The 15,400-nt window shown below is 55.0% G+C and overlaps 2 non-coding genes across 2 annotated transcripts; one reads left to right on the top strand and one right to left on the bottom strand.

Annotated features, from left to right (window-relative positions):
• Positions 1-87: 87 nt before the first annotated feature.
• Positions 88-181, top strand: TRNAI-UAU. Its single transcript has 2 exons — positions 88-125; positions 146-181. It is a non-coding gene; the product is annotated as a tRNA-Ile (tRNA).
• A 6,460-nt stretch (positions 182-6,641) lies between these two features.
• TRNAK-UUU lies at positions 6,642-6,715 on the bottom strand. Its single transcript has one exon. It is a non-coding gene; the product is annotated as a tRNA-Lys (tRNA).
• Positions 6,716-15,400: the final 8,685 nt, after the last annotated feature.

Genomic DNA, 15,400 nt, shown 5'->3' with positions numbered 1-15,400 from the left:
ACCTGCTCTCAGCTCCACTGAGAATGTTTGGGGGTCACTCCTTGCCTGTATCAACCTAGGGATTTTGGAGAATCATAGCTAACAGGTGCTTCAGTGGCACAATTGGTTAGTGTGCAGTACTTATAGGGCAGTGCTGAGAGGAGCTATGCTGAGGTTCTGAGTTCAAGCCTCACCTGGAGCACTGGTTTTCATTAGCCAAATGGCTTCACCCCCTCATTTGGCCCTGTGGAAGGTAGAATTCCAGCCCAGGGGACCCTGAGGCAGGGGAAGAGTCAAAAACACCCCCTTCACCTATTACCTCTTCTCCAGAGCACAAGTCAGAACCTGCAATCCTTTCTGCCCCCCTCCCTCCTGCAGCCCCTGTGCCAGGATCCCTCAAGCAGAGCCTGGAGTCCTGCCCATCCTTGACCCCTGAGCCTGGAGGGAGAGGAGCAAGGAGCCATTGTTAGAGGGCTTTCCCTTCCCCCGCCCACTTCCCTGGCTCTTGTTACGCAGACAGCAAGCAGCAAAAGACCAGAAGTCGGAAGCGCAGACAAAGGGATGGTTACTGGGGTTAGTTTCCAAGCAAGCACATTTCAAAGCCCTTCACACCAGTTGGGCTTATCTCTATACACCCACAGAGTCTGTTCCCCAGTGTCCCCCTTCCCAGCTCTGACACCGCAGAGCGTTTACCCCACATCCCTACAGACAATTCTTCCCTGGGTGCTGGCGGGTGAGTCCTGCCCACATGCTCAGGGTTTAGCTGATCCCCATATTTGGGGTTGGGAAGGAATTTTCCTCCAGGGCAGATTGGCAGAGACCCTGGGGCGGGGGCGGGTTCACCTTCCTCTGCAGCGTGGGGCACGGGTCACTTGCTGGAGGATTCTCTGACCTTGAAGTCTTTAAACAACGAGTTGAGGACTTCGATAGCTCAGACATAGGCCAGGGGTTTGTTACAGGAGTGGGTGGGTGAGAGTCTGTGGCCTGCGTTGTGCAGGAGGTCGGACTGGACGATCATAATGGTCCCTTCTGACCTTAAAGTCGATGAGTCTATGAGCTCTGACACTGCAGTGTGTTTACCCCACGTCCCCCTTCCCAGCTCTGACACGGCAGAGCCTGGCCTGTGTCCCTGTTCCCCGTTCCCTATTCCCATCCCCCCGTTAGCATGATTCCAATTTCCTCTTCCATTTCCTGTCTGACCCCAGTTTACACAGTAATATTCTCAGCTAGACCTTAACCAGTCATTGTAACTAACCAATTCTAACCTATTGTAACAGAATTCTCTAACCAATTACATCCCACTCCCCTATTTAACTTACACCCAGCAAAATTAATTCGGCGGCAGACAGAAACAATCAGAGAACCAGACAGATTGACAATTTAAAAGTGGGGGCCAGAAAGATAAACCCTACAGAAATGAGGGTTTCCCAACCACACCCATTGAGAAGGGATTTCTTGCCAGACCGGATGCTCCCTTAAGATCTGTTTCGTTATCTGCTGGTGATGGGCACTATTGGGACAGGATCGTCTTTGCAACAGCCCAACCCCACCTTAGTTCAGTGTGACGGGTTTGGGAGGTGAGGATGGGACCGTTCGCTTCCCAGCTTATGGCTGCCCCTGCTGCTTAGCCAAAGGCCTGAGCCTACGAACAAGGGCTCAGACTCTCCGAGGGAGAGAAGGCCCAGACACAGGCAGACTGGGATTTTGGGTCTTTGTTTTATACCCCTGTCACTAGCTAAGTGATAAAAATACACCTAAGTTCTTAAAGTCTAGGCCTGTACAGGCAGCCTGAATATCTCTAGTCTAACAGCCATCGGTCCCTGTGGGAAAATGATCTATTCAGGGTTGTCCCTAGACATTCTGGTGCCCTACAGGGCACCCCTGTCCCCCAGCCCGAGCTGGCAGAGCGGAGCAGGCTGGGGCCAGGTCACTCCACTTCCCGCCGCCCGGTAATTGCAGGGCAGGCCCAACCCCACACTCACGGGGCGGCGGGAAGTGGAGTGATCCGGCCCCAGCCTGCTGCACTCTGCTCCCAGCCTTGGAAGTTGGGGGGGAAACGCCCCCCCAGCACTCACCAGTGGCGCGGCTGGGAGCTGGTGGAGCAGAGCAGGCTGGGGCCAGGTCGTTCCACTTCCCACCGCCCAGTGAGTGCCGGGTGCGCCTGATCCTTCCTGCCGTCCACCGGGGTGTAGCTCAGGGGAAGGGGCGGAGTGGGGGGGGATGGGGTGGAGCAGGGGTGGGAAGAGGGGGGTGGGGGCAGACCAGGGGTGGGGGCTGTGGGGAAGAGGTGGAGCAGGGGCAGGGGCAGCTTTCCTGGCCGGCTCAGCCAGCCGGGGGATCGGGTTCCCCGCTGGAGCAGTACGCAGCTGCACAGGGCACCGGCAAATTTGGGGCAATTTGGTGCCTCCACATCCCTTAACCAGGCAGCGTCCCTGTGGTGTGGGCTGTCTGCATAGGCCCTTTCTCAATCTTTCTCACCCTCTTGTCTCCAGTCTCCTGTGTCTCTGCTTTCTAAGCACAGACTCACTCTGGCTGTTCAGAGGAGGGGACGACCATGCCTATGCGTGGCCAGCAGACAGCGACAAAGACCCCCAGCCAGCCTGCTCCCTGCCATGCCAAACACCCACTGAAGGCCACCCACAGACCAGCATGCGGGGCGGCTGCTGATGCTCTGTGGCCAACATCAGACGATGGTAGGAAAGCAGGGCCAGCCCCCCCGGTGGGGCCTCTTACCGTTCCCACTCAAGGTGCTCACTTTGGCAGTGGGGCAGGAGATTTTACCCCGAGAGGCTTTTCCCCAGCTGGTGAGAAGCAGAGAAACACCCAGGCTCCCAAGGGGCTATGTAGCAAGTACCCTCCAGCACAGGGACAGGCGCACACTTGGAAGAGGGAAACTGCTCCACACACTAGCCCGGGCAGCCACCCAGTTTCTTTGGCAAGTCAGGAAGGGCAAAGGTGAGACTGGAAGCACCTGGGGCTCATGCCCCAGCCTTTGTGACACCCAACCCCCAACTCCTTCCCGGGGCTCTAGCTGAAGCCAGAGCATTGGCCTGAGTGACCAAAAAGAGGTTCTAGGCCTGAAGGGAGCAGGACGTTCAGCCCAAAGGTAAAACTGCACAAGCACAAAGGGACTTGAACTCTCAACTGCCTGATTTAAAGTCAGACACCTTATCCATTAGGCCACGTGGTCACACTAGAAAATGCTCTCCAAGTACTTCTTTAGAGAAGATGGACACTGTGTTTCTCAGACTCAGGTCATCTGCTGAGGGGGGTTGAGACTCTCTGGGCACAAGAAGTCGAGTTCCCAGCGAGATGTGAGACTTAATTCTATGGAGCCAGGTGCAGGGCTTTGGCAGGGAGGCTTAGGTACGGGGGATTGGGGTGCAGCGGATGGACAGGCTGTCTAGGTGCGGAGATTTAGTTGCACTGAGGCACAGGAGGGAGGAGGAATCCCGCTGATGGTCAGTGGCTGTGCAGAAAAAAGGGTGTTGATTCCCCCATCCTAAATGGGCTGGTTGGCTTGACTCTTCTCTCTGCTGCAGAGCATGGTGGGGACTGCAGCTCACCCCTCGTGGGGCAGGAGAGCACAGATGCAAGGTGCTGGGCTCAAATGCACCTGGAGGGCAGCTCCGGTGGGGTGGGGCAGGGCCTGTGGTTTACGTTCTGCGTTGCCTGGTGCTGGGCCATTGCACAATCCCCAGCCACGCCGCACAGCACACCCCCAGAGGGGGCAGGGGGCCAAGCAGATGATCCAGCATGAGGGGGAGAGGATGTGTGGTTGGGGGAAAAAAGGCCTGTGGCTGCACTGGGGGAGTGCAGAGCAGGGGTGACACCCCAGAAACCTGCAGCAAAGGGATGGACAGGTGGGGTGGGTGGATAGAAATGGCAGTGAGCCTAAAAGGGGAGTGGGGGTCAGTAGTCAGAACAGGGAGGGGGCTGGGTGCTAGGACCTCTGGATTCTATTCCTGGCTCTGGGAGCAGAGGTGGGTCTAGAGGTGGGAGCAGGGGGACTGGGAGCATCTTCCTAATTCACAGGGTAGTTCTCTTCCCAGCTCGTGCGAGGGCGGGAAGCGCCACCAGCCCCATTTCCTGGACGGGAGAAGAGAGGCTGCGTGATGTGCCCAAGGACACTCGGGAAGTCTGTGGCAGAGCACAGCATGTTTCTCCCCCTCCCCCGCCGGGGTCTGGCCTGTTAGTGGGTGGTGCAGGGGCGGGGTCTCAGGAGAAGGAGCAGTGGGAGGGCGGGGTCTCAGGGCAATGTGAGGGCGGGGTCTCGGGTGAATGGGTGGTGCAGGGGTGGGGTCATAGGGGGAAGGGGCAGTGTGGGGGCGGGGACTCAGGGGGAAATGGGCAGTGTGGCACTGGGGACTTGGGGGAAGAGGCGCTGTGAGGGCAGGGTCTCGGGGCAAAGGGGAAGCATGTGGGTGGGGTCTCGGGGGAAGGGGCAATGCAGGGGCAGGGATTAGAGGGAACAGGTGCTGCAGGGGTGGGGTCTAGTGGGAATGTGAGGGCAGGGTCCCAGGTGAATGGGCGGTGCAGGCGCAGGGTCCCAGGGGGAAGGGGCGGGGCAGGGATTAGAGGGAACAGGTGGTGCAGGGGCGGAGTCTAGGGGCAATGTGAGGGCAGGGTCCCAGGTGAATGGGCGGTGCAGGCGCAGGGTCCCAGGGGGAAGGGGCGGGGTCCCAGGGGGGAAGGGGCGGTGCAGGGGCGGGGTCCCAGGGGAAGGGGCGGTGCAGGGGCGGGGGTCTCAGGGGGAAGGGGCGGTGCCCCAGGGGGGAAGGGGTGGTGCTGGGGGGGGGTCTCAGGGGGAAGGGGCGGGGTCTCAGGGGGAAGGGGCGGTGCAGGGTGGGGGTCTCAGGGGGAAGGGGCGGTGCAGGGGCGGGGTCCCAGGGGGAAGGGGCGGTGCAGGGGCGGGGTCTCAGGGGGAAGGGGCGGTGCAGGGGTCTCAGGGGGAAGGGGTGGTGCAGGGGCGGGGTCTCAGGGGGAAGGGGCGGTTCCAGGGGGAAGGGGCGGTGCAGGGGCGGGGTCTCGAGGAGAAAGGGAAGCTCAAGGGCGGGAACTCGGGGGAAGGGGCCATGTGGGGGTGGGTCCTTGGGGAAAGGGTGCAGGGGAGGGGTGTATTGGGGGGGCAATGTGGGAGTGGGGAGTCGGGGGAAGGGGCAGAGTGAGGGTGGGGTGCTGGGGAAAAGGGGAAATGCGAGGGTGGTGCCTTGGAGGAAGGGACGGGGTGGGGCAGGACTTCAGGGAAAGGGGCAGGGATTAGGGGGAACAGGCGATGTGAGGGGGGACCTCGGGGTTAGGGGCAGCGTGAGGGCAGGACCTCGGGGGGTGGGGGCAGGTCTTTGGGGAAAGGGCAGAGTGAGGGGGGGCAGGAGCAGGGCTTTGGGGGTGGGGCGGGGGCAGGACCTCGGGGGAAGGGGGGGCAGGGGCAGGGCTTTGGGGAAAGGGGTTTGGCAGGGGCAGGGCTTTGGGGAAGGGCACAGCGGGGGGGCAGGGCTTTGGGGGAAGGGTGGAGCGAGGGGGGCGGGGGCAGGGCTTTGGGCTTTGACCTGCTCTCCAGCTGAGCCACCACTGAAAATTGAAAAACAAAACAGTAGAACCGTAAAAGGCTTCAAAGCCCACCAGGACCAACCCCCCTTCTAATACGGCAGAAAAGCCGCACTTCTCCTGACTAGGTAGGGACGTCCTATGGCCCCACAAGAAGTGGAAGGCCATCGTGTTCGGTCTCAGTAGCACTCGTGGAGCACGGGGAAATACATGGCTGAGGAAATTCCCCACAGATGGGTCTTGAGCATGACAACCTTGTAGGTAATGACAAGGTCCACTTACGCCACCGGCTGAGCCACTCCTCACAGGCCAGCAACCATTTCTCCCGGTTCGCGTTCCTCACCTCGTCCCCAACCGAATGCTAGAAGGCCCAGCCATCAACCTGCCCACTCTTGCAGCCCTCCTCTTCCGCCCTGACTGATAGGGGGGAGCATTGAGCCTCCCTCCCTTAGGCCCTTCAGCATCCCTGGGGAACACCAACACCGCCCAAGTGACTTTGGGCCAGTAGGTGAACCAACAGGGCTGCCTGCTAGGCCAGGCTGCAGCCCAGCTTCAGGACTCACAGGAAATGGAGCTTGCATCCCTACCTACAGGACTCCAGGCATGGCCAGGCTTCTGGATCAAACATCCCCTCTTGTGCTCAAGTCATAACAGCTAGCGGGTGAAAGACAGGCATTCATGGCATTGGAGAGAGCAAGATAGAGCCTTGGAAGACCCAGCAGGGTTTGTGGCACAGGAATTGTCCTCAGATCCCACCGAGACTTCAGCTCAGATTGCAGGATTCAAGGTCCTGAGTGCTGCTCTTACACCATGGGACCAATAGGGAAACCCCAGACCTCTGCTGAGCTCTGGTGTGTATGACCCTGTGCGGGCAGCCCTGCATTTTCTCACCAAGTTGTCATGCAGCAGTTTGCTGCACCTCCCAGAGGCCTTTCTTAATCCAGACTGTGAAAGGCCAGTGGGCATGTGAGGAAGTTTCCCCTTCAGTCCCAGGCAGTACATGGCCCTTCCTAGTGAAAGGTGAATTCCTGGGGAAAAAAGTGATTCAAATAACATCCTGGAGAGATGCCTTCATCAGTTCTGGGGGAAACATCCAACAGGGAAAGGTTACTTTTCAGCTGACCAGGGACTTGAACCCTGGACCCTCAGATTAAAAGTCTGATGCTCTACCAACTGAGCTAGTCAGGCTCATGTTTCAAAGAAGCAAATTCCATGCAGAAGAGAAACTAATCAAGAAAATGAGAGCAGGAAACAATACAGAAAACCTGCTACTCTGGCTCTCTTAGCAGTCCTAGCCCTAGCCTGCTCCTCCATCCGGTGCCTTGAGGCCTTATTTTTTTTTAGTTAAATAACAAATCCAGGAGAAAACACAGTTATACAAAGCAAAACAAAATCACAAACAGAAATGCCATTGGAAATACAAAAATAAAAAAGGAAAATGCAAACTACATCACTTTATCATGTCTGGGCCATTCCTGTATCGAGAGTACCCGCTAAGGTCCCTGTGTGCTTACGAGAAACCTGGAGGAACTCATACCACAGCCTGAACATGAAACTCAACTGCTCCCAAGTGCCGCAGTAAAACCCTTTCCCTGCTGTGACGTTGCACTCCATAGGATTTTATGAATATATGCTAATGAGTGTGAATATGATGTAACTGGAACATGCTTCATGCAAAAGGTCTCTTGTGCAGTATCATTACAAAGCTTATAATCTACTGTGTGTGTTCATCCTATTTGTATGACTCGATCATTCTTGTATCTGAAACTAGAAATATGAACTATAACTCTGTGGTCCTGTTGTAATGATGCAAAGTGAGGGCCATTAATAGTGGTTTGGACTCTTGATGGCTCCCATTAACCAGGACAATTGACTGGAGATGGCTCTGTCCTGCACCATCTGTGAGTCAGGCCAGGAAGAATGAAGGCTTGGGGGTCTCACAGGACATGTGACCATGTTACCTGGTACAGGAATCCATCTTAAACCTGGGGCTTTTCCCCAGGAGAGAGACAAAAGATTCCTGCCTTGTACCAAAGCTGTATAAGGGGGTGGAACAGAACAAAGGTGGCTGCAGTCATGAGACATCCCCTAGCTACCACCTGAGCTGGAACAAGGGCTATACCAGGTGAAAAGGTTGGGCCCAGACAAGTGTAACCCTTCTGCCCCTCTGAGCTGGCAGCAACAAGGGCCGGGTTCAGTATCCAGGGGTTCTGTTTCAATAACACAATGCAAAACTGGCTCAAGCCCCCACCCAGTGACCTGGGACAATTACCTACCCCCCCCCCGGGTGCCTCTAGGAGGCAATACTTCCCCACTCGCAAGCACAGAGTCCGAGTGTAGCAAAATCCTTTTAATAAAGGAGGGAAACAATGCGGCATCACGTTGGAGAGACACCACAACCAGGACTATACACAAACCATAAGCAAAAAAACCCACCTCCAAGCACATTTGGCACTGTCCTTTCCCCCTTAGAGTCTTAAGTCCAATCACCCCAAAGTCCAACAACCCAAGAGTCTCTGTCTCTGGTCAGTGCCACCCCAGAGTTCAAAAGTTTATCTGCAGAGTTTTACCCCCCCCCAGCCTGGGTGGAAATGGTGGGGGCACACACAGGGTGTTAAGGGACACCTTACATGGGCCAGGGCCGACTGCCCCGCTTCTCCGTGGAGTTCTGCTGCAGCCTTCACCACGACTGGCTCCACTCCACCAGCTGTGCCGCTCCTCCAGCCAACCTGTGAACCGCATCAGCCGTCCCCGCGAACTGCGCCACACTGCTTACTGTTCCACGGGCTGCGCCAACGTGCTGCAGACTGCTCCGCTCTGCCAGCTGCTTAGCGATTGATCTTCAGGCTCCCCCACTCAGTGATCTCAGCTCAGTAAGCTTAGCTCTTTTAGTGATTTCAGCTCTTAGTGGTTTCAACTTGTAGTAGAGAAACTGCAGTGCCTCCTTGGCCCAATGTGAACTCAGGTCAGCAGCCTCCAGATGGACTCCTAAAGGATTCAAAATTAGCTCTGCTCTTTAACAGTGGAGAAAGGAGAATGTGCAATTGGTGTTCCAGGCCCTCAAAAGGGGCCCATACCATCAAGTACACACACCAGTCCCCAACCTCTCTCCCTTCACTGGGTTTTGGAACCCATGTCCCTTGTCTAGCAAGTACTATTTAATGTAGGTTGAGTCATTTCTGTCATAGGCCTTGTCTACACTACAGGACTATTTCGAATCTACTTAATTCGAATTTGTGGATTCGACCTTAATAAGTCGAATTTGTATATCCATACTAAATACACAAATTCGAACTTCTGAGTCCACATTCACGGGGCCAGCTTCGACTTTGGAAGCGGTGCACTGTGGGAAGCTATCCCACAGTTCCCGCACTCCCCGCTGCCCATTGGAATTGTGGGATTTCCCCCCAATGCATGCTGGGGGGAAAAATGTGTCGTCATTGAACCGTCAATCCCGCCCTCCCTCTCTTCCTTGAAAGCGCCGGCGGGAAATCTGTTCGCGCCCTTCTCTGGTCGGTTACAGCGCGGACGCCACAGCACTGCGAGCATGGAGCCCGCTGCGATCATCGCTGCACTTATGGCCGTTGTCAACTCCTCGCAAATCTACCGTGGGGATTGCTGTCATTCAAGTAGCCCACGCAATCGTTGAGCAACTGCTCTCAAAGGTAGTGACTGTCGGAAATGTCCAGGTCATCATAGATGGCTTCGCCGCGATGGGATTCCCAAACTGCGGTGGGGCTATAGATGGGACTCACATCCCTATCCTGGCACCAGCCCACCAGGCCAGCGAGTACATTAACCGAAAGGGCTACTTTTCAATGGTGCTGCAAGCTGTGGTGGACCATAGGGGACGTTTTACCAACATCAACGTCGGGTGGGCGGGCAAGGTTCATGACGCGCGTGTGTTCAGGAACTCTGGTCTGTTTAGACGCCTCCAGGCAGGCACTTTCTTCCCGGACCACAAAATAACGGTTGGGGATGTGCAGATGCCTACAGTGATCCTCGGGGACCCGGCCTACCCGCTAATGCCCTGGCTCATGAAGCCCTATACAGGCGCCTTGGACACTGAAAAGGAACTCTTCAACTACCGGCTGAGCAAGTGCAGAATGGTGGTGGAGTGTGCTTTCGGACGTCTCAAGGGGAGATGGCGGAGCTTACTGACTCGCTCTGACATCAGCGAAAAGAATATCCCCGTAGTTATTGCTGCTTGCTGTGTGCTCCACAATCTCTGTGAGAGCAAGGGCGAGACCTTTTTGGCCGCTTGGGAGGTTGAGGCAAATCGCCTGGCTGCTGTTTACGATCAGCCAGACACCCGTGCTGAGAGAATATCCCAGCGGGAAGCGATATGCATTAGGGAGGCTTTGAAAGCGAGTTTCCTCGCAGAGCAGGGTAACCTGTGACTGTCCACTTGATTTTAAGAGAGCCTGATCATAAACCAAGTTTTCCCCACTTCCCAAGGACGTTTTAAAACTAAGGACATGTTTTAGTAATTAATAATAAATCTTTCGTTGACTTTGCATTTCTGTTTCTTCGTTGAAACATGGAAGCATTCTGTGCTGGTTAAGGTGTGCACTGATGGGTGGGTTTGCAGGAAGGGGCGAGGGGTGCCGTCCTTGGATAGGGGTTACCATGACGGCTGTGGGTTTGGGCGTTGGAAGGGGTGAGGGGTGTGGGGGAAGGGTGAGTATCTGCCCCTGGATGAGGTCTCTTTTTGGGGCTCGGGGCACCGGGGAGGATCGTGACTACGGTCCAAATGCATGTGAAGGGAAGCCTGCCTTTACATTCGGGGATGTCAGGCACCAGGACCCTACACATCAAGGAAAGACCCGGGGCAGCATACACCACACAGACTGTCCCTGGTGCCTAGTGACTGCAGTCTGTGTGTGCCCTGCAGTTGACCCTGCCCCCAAGTCTGTACCCTGGTAATGTGGGCTATGCACTGCAATTAAAAATCCCCCCCCACACACACAAAGTCTTCTGACACGAGAAACGTGACGGAAACAGAGAGTAACAGCAAACCGCTTTTAATAATGTTATACACAGTGGGGGGTTGAAACTTGGATTTGGGACTGGGTGATCCTGTAAGGGAAGAACTTCTACAGATTTACAGCGCGAGAGGTGTCTTGTACATTAGCGCTCTGCTGCGGTGCAGTGACAGTTCTCACGGCCCCTACCGCCCCTCCTTCTTGTCACTTTGGGTGAGGGGGGGACAGGACTTCTTGGCGTTGGAGGGCGGTTGCAGATGCACTGCAGGGGGGCTCTCTCCTCCTGCCTGCGGTCTTGCAGAACATCTACAAGGCGCCGGAGCATGTCCGTTTGCTCCCTCATTAGACCAAGCAGCGTTTGAGTCGCCTGCTGGTCTTCCTGCCGCCACCTATCCTCCCGTTCCAGGTGTGTGCGATGCTGCTGACACAGGCTCTCCCTCGACTGTCTCTGCTCTGCCGCCTCCGCTCTGGAGCTGGCCATCAGTTCCTGGAACATGTCATCCCTTGTCTTTTTCTTTCGGCGTCTAATCTGAGCCAGCCTCTGCGAGGGGGATGGCGGGGCAGTCCGTGAAGGAGCTGAAGCTGTGTGATGCGAAAAAGTAGGTGATTTCCTTGAACAAATACATGTTTGCCAACAGTAAACACAGTCTAGTCATTTTCAGTTAAGAAGACCAAACAGGGAACCAAGTCTCAGGAGATCTCGGAACTAGTCCGAGATTTCGGACTACGCTCTCATTGGCAGCGCGATTGCACTGGATAGCGCACAAGCGAGGAGAGACAGCTGCATCCCTCTTGCACAAAGTCCTGGTAAGCCTTACAGTACAGACTGCTTATCAGATAGTGCTTAGCTGTGCTCTCCTGCTGGAGGCAATGTGCAAAGCAGAAAAGATGAGCGTTATGCGGCATCTCCCGCCAGTGACCGCGAAAGACCCCTGTATGCTTTTCCTCTGAGTCCTGGAACACGTGGCTGTTAAGCGAGGGTCATTCTTATGCAAAGTAAAACTCTGTTAAGCGAGGGTCATTCTTATGCAAAGTAAAACTCTGTTAAGCGAGGGTCATTCTTATGCAAAGTAAAAGTCTACCATGCACAATAGTAACAGTACACTAATTCCACTAATTAGATGCAGCACTTCCACAACGACATCACCCTGAGGCGTGTCAGGCGCACACAGAGAGAGCGGATGTTAATAGAAGCCCTGCACAGACCAGGACCCTACGCTGCCATGCTCGTAGAGGCGATGGTCCCCCTCTACCTGAGGATGGCATGGCGCGGAAGAGTGTGCTTCAACGGAGCACCCAATAAAGCACCTCTCCCAAGAAACCTCTTGCTGAGGCTTTTCCAGCTGCTCTCTGAGAGCTTTTTTGAAATATCCCCAGAGGACTATTGCTCCATTGCTGTTTGTGTAGACCTGCTGTTTGTTTAGTTTCATATTTAAAAATGTTTATATAGTATTTCTATTTTTTATATAAATCCCTGTTTCTTAAAAAAATAAATGTTTCCCTGTTTGTAGCACTTACCGCCTGATCCTTCCCCTGATTCCGAGTCCTGGTTAACGGGCGGGGACGGTTGGTAGGGGATCTCTGTGAGGGTGATGAAGAGATCCTGGCTGTCAGGGAAAGCGGGAGTGGGTTCGATGTCGCCTGCGCCATCCTCTAAAGACCCTTCCTCATCTTCCCCATCGGCGAACAGGGAGGGGGAACTGTCCCGGTACACTATTCCGTCCTCGGAGTCCACCGTCACTGGTGGGGCACTGGTGGCAGACCCACCTAGAATGGCATGCAGTGCCTCGTAGAAGCGGCATGTCTGGGGCTGGGCTCCGGAGCGTCCGTTTGCCGCTCTGACTTTTTGATACCCTTGTCTTAGGTCCTTCACTTTCACGCGGCACTGCATCGCATCCCGGCTGTATCCTTTGTCTTTCATGGCTTTAGAGACCTTCTCGAAGGTCTTCGCGTTCCGCTTGTTGGAGCACAGCTCCGAGAGCACAGACTCCTCGCCCCACACAGCGATCAGATCCTGGACTTCCCGGTCAGTCCATGCTGGGGACCTCTTTCTATTCTGGGATTGCCCGGACTCCTCTGCTGGAGAGCTCTGCATCGTTGCAGGTGCTGCGGAGCTCGCCCCGATGTGCAACCAGAACGTCAGATTCAAACCGCCCAGACAGGAAAATGAATTCAAATTTTCGCGGGTCATTTCCTGTGTGGCTGGCCAGAGAATCCAAGCTCGGACTGCTGTCCAGAGCGTCAACAGAGTGGTGCACTGTGGGATAGCTCCCGGAGCTGCTAAGTTCGATTAGCATCCACACCAAGCCTAATTCGAGCTAGCAAGTGCGAATTTAGCGTTACTCCACCTGCCGGGGTGGAGTACCAAATTCGAACTAAAGAGCCCTCTAGTTCGAATTAAATGGCTTCCTGGTGTGGACGGTTGAGCGGTTAGTTCGAATTAACGCTGATAAATTCGAATTAAAGTCCTAGTGTAGACCAGGCCATAAAGCAGTCTCATAGTTCCTCATTCACATAATTAAGGTAACAGCACTTTTTTTTCCTTCCTGCCCCAATAACAAAGAAATTGGGGATTCCACAGTGTGAAAATAACCATCCCATGCTGCTGTGTGTTATGCTAAGTGGAGTGGGTTTACCAATGCAAATGCACATTCCTGAAATTCCTTTGCCCACTCCTCATAATGTACCACCAGATGTCAGGGTAGATCTCATCCTGACTCTGCTTACACAAGAAATAAGTCTAGTCTGCAAAAGAAGCTTATTGGAAGATCTCTGAGGGTGAGATTTGATCTGTATTGATGGAAGGAGCCAGGGGTGTGCTGGAAAAAGCAGGGAGCTCTGCTGCCCACAGACCTGTCCTGGCGGCTTTCACAGGAGCAAATAAATCAATTCTCCCTGCCAGTGAATAATGTACTGGAGCTAATGGCAGCACAGGGGGGATGTTTCCAAGTTGTACACCCACTGCCACATGTTAAAACTCAATCTCCTTTCCCCTATGCATTGGGCAAAGCAAGCTGGGGAAACTACATGGATAATGAACACCAGTGCTTCAGACAAGGCTTGAACTCATAACCCCAGCAGTAGCCCCCTTTATACCAACCAATTGCACCACTGCAGGTGCTTTTTAGAACAAGCTGGGAAGCAGGCAGTTATCAGTCTCTGGGGTTCACACCTTTGCCTGGTAATTGAAAGGCTGATGCATCAAACCTAACTCAAGATGCAGCTTTTCAGTGATGAGACTCCAGGACATTTTAACAGGAAGAAAATCTCCTCGATTCTGGTTTAGTCCCATTTGACTCCTGCCCGTCTTCTCCCCCCGCCTCCCCGCCCTGACCCACCCGTTCTCTTTCCTTCCCCACTGGGGCCGTGCAGAGAGGAGCCCCAGTCAGTCTCTGTCACAGAGTCTGTATCTCATAAAGGGAGGGAGGGGTCGCTCCAAAACACTGATAATGGGGAGGGGAGGGGTGTTTGTGATTAGGAGGAGAAAGGATGGAGAACTAACAGTGGGGCCCAGAGAGATTCCCCCAGATTGGGGAGATCCCCTGCTGCCCCCCATCAGCCAGCTGTGGGAAGAACAACTTGGGATTGCTTGGGGAAGCCACCTTTAAAAACACAAGTGTAACATGCTAGTTACATTTTAATAAGACCAAAGCCTCCTCAAACCCACGGTCACAATCACTGCAATGATTTTGGCTTGATATTTTACCGGCCACAGACACAAAGCGAGTCAAATTACAGTTTCCGGTCGGAGTCAGTGCACACACAAGAATCCGGAGGCTTTTAATTCCTTAGGTTCTGCTGCCATTTCATTTCTGTCCTGTTCCAAGATTTATCCTTGTGCAAAGCAACGTTAGGCCCTTGGGAGTGTCCCCCTGGTCCCGCCTGCTGCCCCGGTCAAGTTAAAAGAGCCAGAGGACCCCTGCCACCACCACCACCAGCACAACGGGGCTAAGGCGGTTTCCTGCCCACCCTCGCTCCATGTGGCACGCCACTCCCGGGAGCGGCTGGCACGTCCCTGCAGTGGGGGGTGGGGTCTCCACGTGCTGCCCCCGCCCCGAGAGCCAACTCTGAGAACTGTGGCAATGGGAGCTTCAGGGGTGGAGTCTGCGGGAAGCCATGCTCAGAGATGCCCCCTGCCCTCCCACTTAGGGGCTGCTGCCAGAGGGGGGTGCGGGTTGCTTTCGGGAGATGCCCGAGGTAAAGGTTGCACCCCTCACCCTCTCCTGCACCCCCAACCCAGACCCCACACCTGCACCCAAACTCTCTCCAAGACCCTGCCCCCCACACACCCTGCTGCAGCACAATCCCCTGACTGAGATCAGACCCTGCACCCAAACTCTCTCCTAGAGCCCAATCCCTCTTCCTCCCACACCCAAACTCCCCCCCAGAGCCTTACACAGCTGTGGGGTGGGGCAGGACTTAGTCCCATTCTGGGAATGACCAAAAATTATACAAACCTGCCTCCCGTGTCCAGCCCAACCTTCTGCTGATGCACCTCAGCCCGCAACCGTGCAGGGTTTGAAGCTTCCATTGCTTAAATTCCAGGACACTGAGGGATTTCAGCTCCCCTTTGCCCAGAGGGAACCTTCACCCAACTCCCAGCCAGGTTCTTGTCCATGGGATCACTGTAGGGGGGCTGGGTCCCTCCGTGTCTTTTCTCTCTCTGTGACAGGCCAGGGTGCAATAACTGGGGCATCTGAGCACCCAGGACCTTCTGTGGGGCTGCCATTCCCCTTCCCCTTCTGTGGTCTCATCAGTCTGTCGAAGAAAAACTCAGTTCTCGCTTTTTGTTTGGGTGCAGCAAAATCAAATACTTTATTATTTCTCCAGTAATTACAATGGAGGGAGAGAGTGCCATAGGACACAGGGTCACCCCAGTCCTGGACAGG

Source organism: Mauremys mutica, unplaced genomic scaffold (assembly GCF_020497125.1).
Source record: "Mauremys mutica isolate MM-2020 ecotype Southern unplaced genomic scaffold, ASM2049712v1 Super-Scaffold_100391, whole genome shotgun sequence".
Classification (NCBI taxonomy): Eukaryota; Metazoa; Chordata; order Testudines; family Geoemydidae; genus Mauremys; species Mauremys mutica.
This window is presented reverse-complemented; position numbering and strand designations above follow the sequence as displayed.